The sequence below is a fragment of the Acomys russatus genome, chromosome 26, assembly GCF_903995435.1.
Source record: "Acomys russatus chromosome 26, mAcoRus1.1, whole genome shotgun sequence".
Lineage (NCBI taxonomy): Eukaryota > Metazoa > Chordata > Mammalia > Rodentia > Muridae > Acomys > Acomys russatus.
The window spans coordinates 1,619,340-1,632,875 of NC_067162.1; positions in this window are offsets into that span (position 1 = coordinate 1,619,340).

The window sequence follows — 13,536 nt, forward strand, 5'->3', positions numbered from 1 at the left end:
CATTGTATCTGCTCTTTACTTGAATAAAATACTTAAAAGATAAAAAATAAATAAAAAATAAAATGTCTTTCATGGGGAGATTAGTATAGATGTAAGGATTTCATATTGGGACTCCAGGTGAGAGAAGTTTGGGAGAATGGGGAAATAGAAGGATCCACAGGGTCCTAGAACCCCACAAGAAGAACATAATGATGGGCGGATCTGGACCCAAGGAGTGTCTACTCAAACTATTGTACTAACCAAGGACAATACATGCAGTAAACATTGAACCCCAATTCAGATCTAGCCAATGGACAGGATATTCTCCAAAGTTGTGTGGAGGGTGGGGACTGACTGACATGAATTCTGTTGCCCCATTTTTGACCACTTATCATTGGTGGGGAGGCCTGGTAGCACTCTGAGAAAGGATAACCAGGGTACCAGGATGAGCCTTGATAGGCTGTGACCATATGGTGGGGGAGGAGGTCCCCTTCTGTCACAGACCTAGGGGAGGGGAATAGGGTGAAAGAGAGAGGGAGGAAGGAACTGGAGAATACAAGTGAGGGCATAACAATTGAGATGTAATCTGAATAAGTTAATTAAATAAAATAAATAAAAAGTAAAGTGTCTTGATCTTTCTGAACTCTCTTTCCTTCTGCTGTGAGATTACTATTTTTTTCTCTCTATTTTCTATTTGCCACCTGTTGCCTGCAGGAAACTGGCATTTTCAAAACCCACATTTACATATGAAATCGACAAGATTAGCATTTTTATTGGGCTATTGTGCAAAGGAAGTATAACCACAAAGCAGAAAAATGACTAAGGATGTTTCTTAAGCACAGCTGTCTTTGAAGGTATAAATGGTCTTTCCGAAGCACCATAAATAGGTCAGGTACTCTGAGTGACAAATGTCATCAATTACTGTTGGTCAACTCTCTAGGAGTAGCTGCTGATTTAGAAAAACAGTCCGTGTATGCCTAGGCAACAGTCAGACCTTGGAATAAACACACACACACAAACACACACACGCACCCACTCAATATGCACACATATATCACATAATGTCTTCGCTCTCATTAAACTTCCAAGAAACAGAAGCCTCGGCAGCAAGGTTATTCCCTAGGCTACATTGACAGGTAGGTCAGTGGCAGAGCTGGAGATGTAACCTGGACCGCTAAAACTGGTAACTCTGAAAATCTGATGGATTCTCAGAGATAAAATTATCACTTAAAAACTATTCAGATTAGGTGTTTGGAAAACTCAAAAGATAATAAACTAATATGGCAAAAACCTTTTTTTTTTTTTTTTTTCAGTTGAAAGAGGCAGTGGCATCTGTATAATTCAAGCATACACACTAACTCTGTAACACTGTTCAGGACACTCAAGCTAAGTTCAGGAGGATCCAGAGGAAGATGGGCCTGCTTACTGAATGAAGCAAGTCATTTTAAAATAAATGTATACAATAAGAAAAAATATTTCCTGTAGTGAGAGGAGGAAGCCCTGAGTGAGTGAAGTCCTGAGTGAATGTGTGTTGCTGACATGGACACTAAGATGTCAAGAACTCTACCTCAGACCCAGAGCAAGATGACAAAACCTTCCCTTCTGATGAGAGAGAGAATTTTTAATTAGCATTAAAGCAACCAGAACAGCAGAACTTTCTAACTCATAAGCCCAAATAGTTGAGATGCAGGTCAGCAGGTTTGCTAGCCCAAGGCCCCAGATGATAAGTCACAAAGAATGCAGAGCTAGAAAACAATGGCCTATTGAGTGTTCCAGGGACTGGCTGGCCATAAAAGATAGGGAGGGTACACAAGGACAAATTCCTGAGAGAAACAAGTACCAGACATGATCAAGTGAGTAATGAGCCAAGACCCCTCATCCAATCTTATGGTGTTTGCTTAATCCCCTTTGAGGCCTGCACACAATGTACCACGTTTGAGTTTAACCAGATGTGTTGTTAGCTCAGATAAACATCTACCCTTGGGTTCCGAGGAAAACAGAAACTGGGGACTGCTCCCCTGTGACTAAGTCCGACCTTACCCCAGATCTGCCTACGCAATTTGCTGATGTTCACATGTTTGAAACAACCAATCGTGTGTGGCCGCGTCAAAACTTCCCACTCCCCCCAACCTTTGGCCATATAAACCCCAAACCCCTGGGCTTCTGGGTCGACCCCTCTTTCTCCTGCAAGAGATATGTGTCGACCCGGAGCTCCGCCAATAACCTACCTCGTGCGTTTACAGCAAAACGGTCGTTTGTATGTCTTTGGGTGTGCGCCATCCCGAGGCTTGAGTGAGGGTCTCCCTTCGGGGGTCTTTCACTGGCCTATGAGTGGATGGTAATAGTATATACAGAATGTTCACCATAACATTCTTTTCTCAGTTACAAACACACTGAGCTTTGGAATTCTAAAGTTTCTCCAGAAAAAAAAAAGGGAAAACCTGTATCACTTGACTCCACCGTCTGTCTACAGGTCTATGTGTTTCTCTTTTCTTCATTCCCTCACCAGCCAAGGCAGATTAAGTCCCTGGATGCCACGCAAGGTGTCAGCAATTTTTTTTTATTATTTGTAAGTGTGTTTGTTTTTATTTTTTATTAATTTATTTTTGTTACATCTCAATAATTTATTCTTGTTTTCCCATCTCTTGTATCCTCCCATTCTTCCCTCCCTCCCATTTTTCCCTTATTCCCCTCCGTTATGACTGTTCCTGAGGGGGATTTGCTCCCCCTGTATATGCTCATAGGATATCAAGTCTCTTCTTGGTAACCTGCTATCCTTCCTCTGAGTGCCACCAGGTCTCCCCCTCCAGGGGACATGGTCAAATATGAGGCATCAGAGTTTGTGTGAAAGTCATACCCCATTCTCCACTCAATTGTGAACAATGTTCTGTCTATTGGCTAGATCTGGGTAGGGGTTTGAAGTTTCCTGCCTGTATTGTCCTTGGCTGGTGCCTTAGTTTGAGTGGGACCCCTGGCCCCAAATCTGCCTATCATAATGTTCTTCTTTTAGGATTCTAGGACCCTCTGGCTCCTTCTACTTTGCTATTCTCCCATGCTTCTCTCATCTAGAGTCCCAATAGGATGTCTTCCCCTCTGTCCCAGTTTCCTGGTAAGTGAAGGCTTTCGTGGGACATGCCCCTTGGGCTAGTATGCAGATATAAGTGAGTATATACCATTTGAGTCTTTCTGCTTCTGGGTTAACTCACTCATTATGATCATTTCTAACTCAATCCACTTGTCCACAAATTTTAGGAATTCCTTGTTTTTAATAGCTGAGTAGTATTCCATAGTGTATATGTACCACAGTTTCTTTATCCATTCTTCTACTGAGGGACACTTAGGCTGTTTCCATGTTCTGGCTATTATGAATAATGCTGCTATGAACATGGTTGAGCAAATTTTCTTGTTGTGTGCTGGAGCATCTTCTGGGTATATTCCAAGGAGTGGAATAGCTGGGTCTTGAGGAAGCCCTATTCCCATTTTTCTGAGATAGCACCAGATAGATTTCCAAAGTGGCTATACTAGTTGCATTTAAACCAGCAATGAAGGAGTGTTCCTCTCTCCCCACATCCTCACCAGCATGTGGTGTCACTTGAATTTTTGATCTTAGCCATTCTGATGGGTGTAAGATGGAATCTCAGGAGATCCAAGATGGCGGCGAGCAGTGTGGACCGCGTTTGGAGGCTCCAGTGAACAATTCAGGGAATTGCACAGATTTCTGAGCCAGGAACACCGAGGTCCGAACATCACGGCAGCGGGAGTGCTCCACGGTTCGGAGGGACCAGGGTGCGGAGGACCTGCGTGCCCCTGCACACGGGAGGAGCGTGGTTTTTCTCTGATCGGAGCGGCAGCGGTAGAGGCGGCAGCACCAGCGGCACCAGCAGCGGCGGCTGAGGTTTGCAGCTCATAGCCTTCCGGTGGAGGCGATTGGTGTGGTGGCTGGTGGGAATTGCTGCGGGAGAGGGGACTCGGGGCAGGATTTGGGTCGCGTGGAGCCTTTGGACCCAGATTGGACTCGGCGGACAGTTCGGCCCCAGAGTCCCGGGTATTGGCCCGGCCCAGCAAACAATTCTGCCTGAGGCACTAACTCAGCGGGGCCATAGCTCCCCTGCTGTGGCGCAGGCGTAGTTGAGCACGCTGCTCCACACTAGGCACCACCTCAGCTCAGCGGCAGCTCCCCTGCGGTGACACAGTCTGGGCGGAGCACTTGGGTTCACCACAGGCGCTAACTCAGAGCAGCCGCAGTTCTCCTGCTGTGGCGCAGGCTTGGTGACGTGCTCGGTTCCATCCTAGGCACCACCTCAGCTCAGCGGCAGCTCCCCTGCGGGGACACAGTCCGGGCGGAGCACTTGTTCCACCACTGGCGCTAACTCAGAGCAGCCGCAGTTCTCCTGCTGTGGCGCAGGCTTGGTGACGTGCTCGGTTCCATCCTAGGCACCACCTCAGCTCAGTGGCAGCTCCCCTGCGGGGACACAGTCTGGGCAGAGCACTTGTCCCACCACTGGCGCTAACTCAGAGCAGCCGCAGTTCTCCTGCTGTGGCGCAGGCTTGGTGACGTGCTCGGTTCCATCCTAGGCACCACCTCAGCTCAGCGGCAGCTCCCCTGCGGGGACACAGTCTGGGCGGAGCACTTGTCCCACCACTGGCGCTAACTCAGAGCAGCCGCAGTTCTCCTGCTGTGGCGCAGGCTTGGTGACGTGCTCGGTTCCATCCTAGGCACCACCTCAGCTCAGCGGCAGCTCCCCTGCGGGGACACAGTCCGGGCGGAGCACTTGTTCCACCACTGGCGCTAACTCAGAGCAGCCGCAGTTCTCCTGCTGTGGCGCAGGCTTGGTGACGTGCTCGGTTCCATCCTAGGCACCACCTCAGCTCAGCGGCAGCTCCCCTGCGGGGACACAGTCTGGGCGGAGCACTTGTCCCACCACTGGCGCTAACTCAGAGCAGCCGCAGTTCTCCTGCTGTGGCGCAGGCTTGGTGACGTGCTCGGTTCCATCCTAGGCACCACCTCAGCTCAGCGGCAGCTCCCCTGCGGGGACACAGTCTGGGCGGAGCACTTGTCCCACCACTGGCGCTAACTCAGAGCAGCCGCAGTTCTCCTGCTGTGGCGCAGGCTTGGTGACGTGCTCGGTTCCATCCTAGGCACCACCTCAGCTCAGCGGCAGCTCCCCTGCGGGGACACAGTCCGGGCGGAGCACTTGTTCCACCACTGGCGCTAACTCAGAGCAGCCGCAGTTCTCCTGCTGTGGCACAGGCTGGACAGAGCTCTCGGTTCCACCAGCTCTAAGACTCTGGTTGGACACAGTGTACAGTTTGAATCCAGAATTCCTGGCTGAGATTGGTGGTCAGTTCGGGCCCTGAGTCAATAACTGACCACAGCACGCACTTTGGGCCAAAAGGCCCTAGTGGAGCTTGGTGCGTAGTCCCAGCCCAAAAATTCTGGCTGGGCCCTGTGTGCATTTTGGGCCCAAAATCCCTAGCTGAGCTTGGCAGACGGTTCTGGCCCTGAGAATCTAGCTGAGTTCTGCCCGTGGTTCGGTCCCAGTGCTCCTGGCTGGACTTGGCAGGGAACACAGAAGGCTGTGGATACCTTGGCCTGACCCAACGCTCATTCAGAGACCCAGAACAATTGCAGGATCCACAGCAGAGAGGGACTGAGGATCACTGGCTGTGAGAGACCAGAACAACAGGGCTAACCTCCTAACATCCACACCAGTGAAGCTTTGAGCTCGCAGCCTAGGGAAATCGTAAGAAAACAAGTGAATCTATCATCAGACACCCTCCATTCAACTCTGGAAGCTACCCAACAAAAACAAAGACGGCAAGATGTCTAAAGGACAACGAAAAAGCATACGCAAAAAACCCCAAAACAACATGGCGTCTCCAGTTTCCAGCTATCCCAAAGAAAACCACCCAGAGAACTCAAATACAACGGAAATACAAGAAAATGACCTCAAATCCTTAGTAATGAGGATGATAATGGAGGAAACAAATAAAATTCGTAATCAAATGCAGGAAGACGCAGACAAACAGGTGAGAGACATAAAAGAAGCACATAGAGTGGAACTGGAAAAATTGCAGGAAAATGCAAACAACCAGATGAAAGAAATAACTAAAACGGTTCAAGCTCTGAAGACCTATAAAGAGGCAATGGAAGAAACTCAGGAATATACAAAAAATCAGATGAAAGAAATCAAAAAATCAGTTCAAGATCTGAAAATGAAAATGGATTCAATGATAAACACACAGACAGAAGAAAAACGAGAACGTGAGACCTCAGAGAAGAAGGCGAGCAACACAGAGGTGAGCTTTTCTAACAGAATCCAAGAGATGGAAGAACGAATCTCAGGGCTAGAAGATACAATCACAGATATTGAATCAACCATTAAAGAAAATGCCAAATCTGGAAAACTCCTGACACAAAACATCCAAGAAATTAAGGACACCATGAAAAGAAGAAATTTGCGGATAATAGGCATTGAAGAAAGAGAAGATATCAGACTCCAGGGCCCAGAAACTATTCTCAACAAAATCATAGAAGAAAATTTCCCCAATCTAAAGAAAGAGATGCCTATAAACATACAAGAGGCCTACAGAACACCAAATAGAATTGACCAGAAAAGAAAAACTGCCCGCCACATAATAATCAAAACACAAAACATGCAGAACAAAGAAAAAATATTAAAAGCTGCAAGGGAAAAGGGCCAAATAACATTTAATGGTAAACCTATCAGAATTACACCTGACTTCTCAGCAGAGACCATAAAAGCCAGAAGGGCCTGGACAGAGATCCTGCAAACCCTAAGAGAACACAGATGCCAGGCCAGACTACTTTACCCAGCAAAATTATCAATAACCATTGATGGAGAAAACAAAATATTCCATGACAAAAACAAATTCAAACAGTACCTATCCACAAACCCAGCTTTACAGAAGGTACTAGAAGGAAAACTCCATCCCAAAGGGTCAAGCTACAACCAAAACTACCCAGGAAATAGATAACTATCCCATGGCAAAAACACAACTACACAAATGCTCGACTGGAAACAACATCAAAATTAAGACTCTTAACAGTCACTGGTCATTAATATCTCTCAACATCAATGGCCTCAATTCTCCAATAAAAAGACACAGACTAACTGAATGGGTACATAAACAAGACCCAACATTCTTCTGCATCCAAGAAACACATCTCACCCATAATGAAAGGCATTACCTCAGGGTAAAAGGTTGGAAAAAAATATTCCAAGCAAATGGTCACAAGAAGCAAGCAGGTGTAGCCATTTTAGTATCGAACAAAATAGACTTTCAACCAAAATTAATCAAAAGGGATGAGGAAGGACACTTCATACTCATCAAAGGTAAAGTCAACCAAGATGACATCACAATTCTGAACATCTATGCTCCCAATACAAGGGCACCCACATATGTAAAAGATCTCCTAAAAAAGCTTAAACCACACATCGATCCCCACACAATAATAGTGGGAGACTTCAACACCCCACTCTCACTGAAGGATAAGTCATTGAAACAGAAACTAAGCCGAGAAATAACATCATTAACCAATGCCATGGGTCAAATGGATCTAACAGATATCTATAGAACCTTTCACCCAAACAAGAAAGAATACACCTTCTTCTCTGCACCCCATGGAACCTTCTCCAAAATTGATCACATCGTAGGTCACAAAGCAAGCCTCAACAGATACAAGAGGATTGAAATAATACCTTGTATCCTATCAGATCACCATGCTCTTAGGCTGCAATTCAACAACAACAGAAATAACAAAAAGCCTACACGTTTGTGGAAACTAAACAACTCTCTGCTAAATGACACCTGGGTCAGGGAAGAAATAAAGAAAGAAATCAAGGAGTTTCTGAAATTCAATGAAAATGAAGAAACAACATACCCAAATTTGTGGGATACATTGAAAGCAGTGCTAAGAGGAAAATTCATAGCACTAAGTGCCTTTAAAAAGAAATTGGAAACATCGCACATAAGCATCTTAACAACACAACTGGAAGCCCTAGAAAAAAAAGAAGCAGAAACACCCAAGAGGAGTAGACGCCTGGAAATTATCAAACTCAGGGCTGAAATTAACAAATTAGAAACTAAGAAAACAGTCCAAAGAATCAACAAAACCAAAAGCTGGTTCTTTGAGAAAATCAACAAGATAGACAGACCATTAGCCAAACTAACTAAAAGGCAGAGAGACAGTATTGAAATGAACAAAATCAGAAATGAAAAGGGAGACATAACAACAGACACTGATGAAATTCAAAGAATCATAAGATCCTACTTTGAAGGCATATACGCCACAAAATTTGAAAATCTAAGGGAAATGGACGATTTTCTTGATCAAGTTCACTTGCCAAAGTTGAGTGAAGAACAGATAAACAAGTTAAATAGTCCCATTTCCCCGACAGAAATAGAAGCAATCATCGATGGTCTCCCAACCAAAAAAAGCCCAGGGCCAGATGGTTTCAGTGCAGAATTCTACCAGACCTTTAAGGGCGAGCTAATACCGATACTCTTCAAGCTACTCCAAAAGATAGAAATGGATGGAAAATTACCAAATTCATTCTATGAGGCCATAGTCTCATTGATACCTAAACCTCACAAAGACTCAACAAAGAAAGAGAATTTCAGACCAATTTCTCTTATGAACATAGATGCAAAAATACTAAATAAAATACTTGCAAAACGAATACAGGAGCACATCAAAGATATCATTCATCATGACCAAGTAGGCTTCATTCCAGGCATGCAGGGATGGTTTAATATACGGAAATCCATCAATGTAATCCATCATATAAACAAACTGAAAATAAAAAACCACATGATTATCTCCTTGGATGCAGAGAAAGCATTTGATAAAATTCAACACCCATTCATGTTTAAAGTTTTAGAGAGATCGGGGATACAAGGCACTTTCCTCAACATAATAAAGGCTATATACAGCAAGCCAATAGCCAAAATCAAAGTAAATGGTGAGATACTCAAGGAAATTCCTCTCAAATCGGGAACAAGGCAAGGCTGCCCACTCTCTCCATATCTCTTCAATATAGTACTCGAAGTTCTAGCCAGAGCAATAAGACAACAAAAGGAGATCAAGGGGATCCAAATGGGAAAGGAGGAAGTCAAATTATCCCTCTTTGCAGATGATATGATAGTGTACATAAGTGACCCTCAAAACTCCACCAGAGAACTCCTAAAGCTGATAAACACCTTCAGCAAATTGGCTGGATACAAAATTAACTCAAAAAAGTCTGTAGCCTTCCTATACACAAATGACAAGCTTGCAGAGGAAGAAATTAGGAAAACCACACCCTTCACATTAGCCACAAGCAATATAAAATATCTAGGAGTTACCCTAACTAAGCAAGTGAAGGACTTGTATGAAAAAAATTTCAAAACTCTGAAGAAAGAGATTGAAGATGACCTGAGAAGATGGCGTGATCTTCCTTGCTCATGGATCGGGAGAATTAACATAGTAAAAATGGCCATCCTACCAAAAGCAATCTACAGATTCAATGCAATCCCTATCAAAATAACTACACAATTTTTTAAAGACATTGAAAGTTCAATTCTGAACTTCATATGGAAAAACAAAAAACCCAGAATAGCTAAAACAATCTTGTACAATAAAAGATGCTCCGGAGGAATCTCGATACCTGATCTCAAACTGTACTATAAAGCAATAGTACTTAAAACAGCATGGTACTGGCACAGCAACAGGCTGGTTGATCAGTGGAATCGAATCGAAGACCCAGATATGAATCCACACACATATGGTCACTTGATTTTTGACAAAGAAGCCAAATCCATTCAATGGAAAAAGGATAGCATCTTCAACAAATGGTGCTGGTCTAACTGGAGGTCTATGTGTAAAAAAATGAAACTGGACCCATATTTGTCACCTTGCACAAAACTCAAATCCAAGTGGATTAAAGACCTCAACATAAAACCAGAGACACTAACTCACTTAGAAGAAAAAGTGGGAAAGAGCCTGGAACATATTGGCACAGGAGACAACTTCCTGAACAGAACACCAACGGCCCAGGCCTTAATGTCAACCATTAATAAATGGGACCTCATGAGGCTGAGAAGCTTCTGTAAGGCAGGAGACACTGTCAAGAGAACAAAGCGACAGCCTACAGACTGGGAAAAAATCTTCACCAACCCTACATCTGACAAAGGTCTAATATCCAAAATATATAAAGAACTCAAGAAATTAAACACCACCAAACCGAATAACCCAATTGAGAAATGGGGCTTGGAACTAAACAGAGAATTCTCATCAGAGGAATATCAAATGGCTGAGAAACACTTAAAGAAATGCTCAACCTCCTTAGTCATCAGGGAAATGCAAATCAAAACAACTCTGAGATTCCATCTTACACCCATCAGAATGGCTAAGATCAAAAATTCAAGCGACACCACATGCTGGCGAGGATGTGGGGAGAGAGGAACACTTCTTCATTGCTGGTGGGAATGCAAACTAGTACAGCCACTTTGGAAATCTATCTGGTGCTATCTCAGAAAAATGGGAATAGGGCTTCCTCAAGACCCAGCTATTCCACTCCTTGGAATATACCCAGAAGATGCTCCAGCACACAACAAGAAAATTTGCTCAACCATGTTCATAGCAGCCTTATTCATAATAGCCAGAACATGGAAACAGCCTAAGTGTCCCTCAGTAGAAGAGTGGATAAAGAAACTGTGGTACATATACACTATGGAATACTACTCAGCTATTAAAAACAAGGAATTCCCGAAATTTGTGGATAAATGGATTGAGCTAGAAATGATCATAATGAGTGAGTTAACCCAGAAGCAGAAAGAATCAAATGGTATATACTCACTTATATCTGCATACTAGCACAAGGGGCATGTCCCACGAAAGCCTTAACTTACCAGGAAACTGGGACAGAGGGGAAGGCATCCTATTGGGACTCTAAATGAGAGACGCATGGGAGAACAGCAAAATAAAAGGATCCAGAGGGTCCTAGAAATCTACAAGTAGAACAATATGATAGGCAGATTTGGGCCCAGGGGTCCCGCTCAAACTAAGGCACCAGCCAAGGACAATACAGGAGGTAAACTTTAAACCCCTTCCCAGATCTAGCCAATGGTCAGAATATTCTCCACAGTTGAGTGGAGAGTGTGATACGACTTTCTCACATACTCTGGTGCCTCACATTTGACCATGTCCCCTGGAGGGGGAGACCTGGTGGCACTCAGAGGAAGGACAGCAAGTAGCCAAGAAGAGACTTGATACCCTATGAGAATATATAGGGGGACGTAATCCCCCTCAGGAACAGTCATAGGGGAGGGGAATAATGGGAAAATGGGGGGGGGGGAGGAATGGGAGGATACAAGGGATGGGATAAACATTGAGATGTAACAAGAATAAATTAATAAAAAAAAATAAAAATAAAAATAAAAAAAAAAAATAAAAAAAAAAAATAAAATAAAAAAAAAAAAAAAAAAAAAGAAAAAAAAAAAAAAAAAAAAAGATGGAATCTCAGAGTTGTTTTGATTTGCATTTCCTTGATGACTAAGGAGGTTGAGCATTTCTTTAAGTGTTTCTCAGCCATTTCATATTGCTCTGTTGAGAATTCTCTGTTTAGTTCCAAGCCCCATTTCTCAATTGGGTTATTTGATTTGGTGGTGTTTAATTTCTTGAGTTCTTTATATATGTTGGATATTAGACCTTTGTCATTTTAGGGTTGGTGAAGATCTTTTCCCAGTCTGTAGGCTGTCACTTTGTTCTCTTGACAGTGTCTCCTGCCTCATGAGGTCCCATTTATTAATGATTGACATTAAGGCCTGGGCCGTTGGTGTTCTGTTCAGGAAGTTGTCTCCTGTGCCAATATGTTCCAGGCTCTTCCCCACTTTTTCCTCTAAGTGACTTAGTGTCTCTGGTTTTATGTTGAGGTCTTGGATCCACTTGGATTTGAGTTTTGTGCAAGGTGACAAATATGGGTCCAGTTGCATTTTTATGCACATAGACCTCCAGTTAGACCAGCACCATTTGTTGAAGATGCTATCCTTTTTCCATTGAATGGATTTGGCTTCTTTGTCAAAAATCAAGTGACCATATGTGTGTGGATTCTTATCTAGGTTTTCGATTCGATTCCACTGATTAACCAGCCTGTTGCTGTGCCAGTACCATGCTGTTTTAATTACTATTGCTTTTTTAAATGTCAACAACAAACAGAGAAAGTAAGTACATAGTCTCACCATTAGTTGAGGTGGAATGGCATTTAAAAGATCTGGGAGAGGGAAAGTTGGGGAGGGGGTATTTGGTTTGGTTTGGTTTGGTTTGGTTTGGTTTGGTTTGGTTTAGTTTGGTTTTTTATGAACATAGTATGTTAACCACACTCCATGGCTGGTCACATTCCCAAGAGTACTGGGGAAATCAAATTGAACCTGATGAAAGAATGAAACTCCAACTTAGGTGGGTACAGAGATGAGGGAAAAGAGGGGAATGTGGGAGGAACTGGGGAAGGGAGGGATTAAACTGATCAAAATATATTTAATGAAATACTCAAAGAGAAAATAAAAAAAATTTTTAATCTAAGGAAACTTAAAATGTCTATGTGACAAGACCCACGAAATACTGATGCACGAAATCAAGAACCGCGTATATGAAGAGGCTTATGTTCGTGAATGAAAGAGGCAGCGTAGTGAAGATGTCAGCTTGCTTTCCAATGATTTCTAAATTTTATACCAATTCAGCCAAAAGCTCAGAAAAACCTTACTCAAGAGTAAGCTGATTCAAGATAATATAACAGATAAATATACAACAAAGCAAGCTTTATTCAAACAATTTCAAAAGAAAAGTAGATATGTTATCAAATATTAGATTTTGGACTCCTTATAAAACTGTGTTTATCCAGGCAATGAAGATCTGTAGAAGAGACACATATATCACTAGAACATTGAGAAATACACCCACACAATATGAAATTTGATTATTAATAGATATATAAAACCCATTTAATACTACTCTAACTACACTTCTTCATGCAAAAGTTCTTTGATCCACACATTAAACTAAACCCAAAAGCTAACTCAGAATCACAGATCTACATATAAATTAGAGCATCACAAAAATTTTAGATGAAAATACACGTGAGGGAGGGATCCAAGATGGCGGCGAGCAGTGTGGACCGCGTTTGGAGGCTCCAGTGAACAATTCAGGAAATTGCACAGATTTCTGAGCCAGGAACACCAAGGTCCGAACATCACGGCAGCGGGAGTGCTCCACGGTTCGGAGGGACCAGGGTGCGGAGGACCTGCGTGCCCCTACACACGGGAGGAGCATGGTTTTTCTCTGATTGGAGCGGCAGCGGCAGAGGCAGCAGCACCAGCGGCACCAGCGGCGGCGGCTGAGGTTTGCAGCTCATAGCCTTCCAGTGGAGGCGATTGGTGTGGTGGCTGGTGGGAGTTGCTGCGGGAGAGGGGACTCGGGGCAGGATTTGGGTCGCGTGGAGCCTTTGGAACCAGACAGTTCGGCCCCAGAGTCCCGGGTACTGGCCCGGCCCAGCAAGC